The following is a 2582-nucleotide window of genomic DNA, read 5'->3' as shown; positions in this document are numbered from 1 at the left end:
ATAAATATTGAACAAAAGGGGAGAGAGGACCGACCCCTGAGGCACCCCACAAGTTAGGGGCCTTGGGGTCGACCTCTGTCCCCCTGCCAATACAGACTGCGTACGGTCGGTGAGGAAGGAGGAGAACCACCGCATAACAGTGCCTCCCACTCCTAACTCACCCAAACGTCGCAGCATGATACCGTGGTCCACGGTATCATAGTCTCTTACCTAGATATATACTAGATCTCTACAATTCCTTCGCCTCATTTGGGTCTGATCTTTTGGTTACTAAATGTGGCATTTGTTCTAATTACTAAAGTTTTTTTTTAAATACAGAATACTGATTTTAATTCTTAACTTCAGTATTTCTCTTTCCTAACATAAATAAAGAGATTTCTCTAGATGAAATATAGACACAAGCAATGTCTGAGCCGCCTGTAGTTATTTTTCCTCTATCTTTATATATTTGCAAAATTTTTATACCGCCCCAATTAATTGACTTTGGATGGTTCACAAAAAAGTACTGATAGTCATTGACATACAACAGTTTGTTTAGTGATCGTTTGAAGTTGCAACAGCACTGAAAAAAGTGGCTTATGACCATTTTTCACAGTTATGACCAATGTGGCCACCCATGACGTCAAAATTCAGACACTTGGCAACTGACTCATATTTATGACAATTGCAGTATCTTGGGTCATGTGATCACCTTTTGTAACCTTCTGACAAGCAAAGTCAGTGGGGGAAGCCAGATTTACTTAACAACCGGGTTACTAACTTCACAACAGCTGTGATTCACTTAACAACTGTGGCAAGAAAGATTGTAAAATGAGGCAAAACTCACTTAACAAATGCCTCACTTAGCAACAGAAATTTTGGGCTTAATTGTAGTCGTAAGTCAAGGACTATCTGTATAGAATAAGCAATCTATAATTCAACCACTTTGAGCCAGCATGATGAAACTTAGAGGTGATTTGGATCATAACTTTCCAGAATGGCAAGGATGAAGGGAACCAGTTTATTTTTAAATTTGGAACATGTGTTTATACAGTTTATATATTTGAAAAAAAAAATATGTGGGAAGCCAAGTGTCAATTTGGTTAAAGTTGCTTAGCAACCTGGGGAAAATATTACTTATGAACAAACAAACTAAAAGGAATAAACCAAGCTCCAATGATATCGAGTCATGCATGTGGTAATAGTCACAAGTTCTCCAAGGTGTAAATTCTAGCCAACCTATTTCCAGAGTATAAACAAATCCTAATGTTTGACAAAGCAGGGTAGAGTATTTATGAACTTTGGTGTTAGAGAAAACTCTTGAGATGGCTAGCCAAGAAGATCAACCAATGGATCATCAAACAATTCAACCCAGAGTCCTTACTCAAGGCACATATGACTAGGCCAGTGATGGCGAACCTTTTAGAGACCGAGTGCCCAAACTGCAATCCAAAACCCACTTATGCATCGTCGGGTGCTGGGTGGGTGTGGCCCATTGGCTGTGCGTGGCCCATTGGGTGGGCGTGGCTGCGGTGATAACGGCAGACTGGGTGGGACTAAAAAGTTCAATCAATCAATTCCAACTTTGCAAGATCTTTTTTTTTTCCCACGAGAAGTTGAAATTGACTGAACCCTTTTTTTTTTTTTTTGCACATGGCGGCGGAGGCCTAAAGCAAAAAGGTTTTATAAAACCCAGCTGAAGGCCTAGGACTGGGGTGATGGCGCGCGTGCCCACAGAAAGGGCTTTGCGTGCCACCTCTGGCACCCATGCCATAGGTTCGCCACCACTGGACTAGGCTCAAATTAAGATACTTCACACATTATGCAAAGATTTAGCTTCCTGGAAAAGGCTTTAATACTATGAAAGATGGAAGGCAAGTGAGAAAGAGAACAACAAACAAAATGGGTGGACATTGTGACAGTGATCTGAAGGACCAGGTTAGGGACAGATTATCATGGAGAAAATCTGGAAGATCTGAAGGACCAGATTATCATGGAGAAGGACAGATTATCATGGAGGACAGATTATCATGGAGAAAATCTGGAACAGTGTTTCTCAACCTTGACAATTTTAAGGCATGTGGACTTCAACTCCCAGAATTCCACAGCCAACACTGATCTGGAAGATCTGGAAGATCTGAAGGACCAGATTATCATGGAGAAAATCTACCTCTGTTGTCACTGAGTCGGCATCAACTTGATGGCAAATAACTGATCAACTGTTTGAAGAAGGGGCTTCATTTCTCACTGTTGTTCATTCTCATAAGAGGAAAGTGCAAAGAATAATAAACATTTTACAACAGGGTTTCGCAAACTGTGAGGTACCTATCTTGGGACACAAGTATCCAGTGAGATGGGAAGAATTCTTTAGTTATAATGTTACGGAAAATCCACCTTTTTTCTAAATGTCATTGCATCATCTCCGTTGTTTCCTTTGTGTTCATTTTTGGTGTTTTTTTTAGGGGAGGTCTTTAGAGGAGGTGTGCAAATTAAACTTACACCACAGTAAAAAAAGGTGTGAGGGAGGCTCCCTTAGTGCAGGGGATCTGCAACCTTGGCAAGGTTTAAGACTTGTGGACTTCAACTCCCAGAATCCCCCAGCC

This window comes from Protobothrops mucrosquamatus, unplaced genomic scaffold (genome assembly GCF_001527695.2).
Source record: "Protobothrops mucrosquamatus isolate PMUCROS unplaced genomic scaffold, P.Mucros_1.0 scaffold4168, whole genome shotgun sequence".
NCBI classification, from domain to species: domain Eukaryota; kingdom Metazoa; phylum Chordata; class Lepidosauria; order Squamata; family Viperidae; genus Protobothrops; species Protobothrops mucrosquamatus.
The sequence above is the reverse complement of the archived record's forward strand: the minus strand, read 5'-3'. Positions refer to the sequence as shown.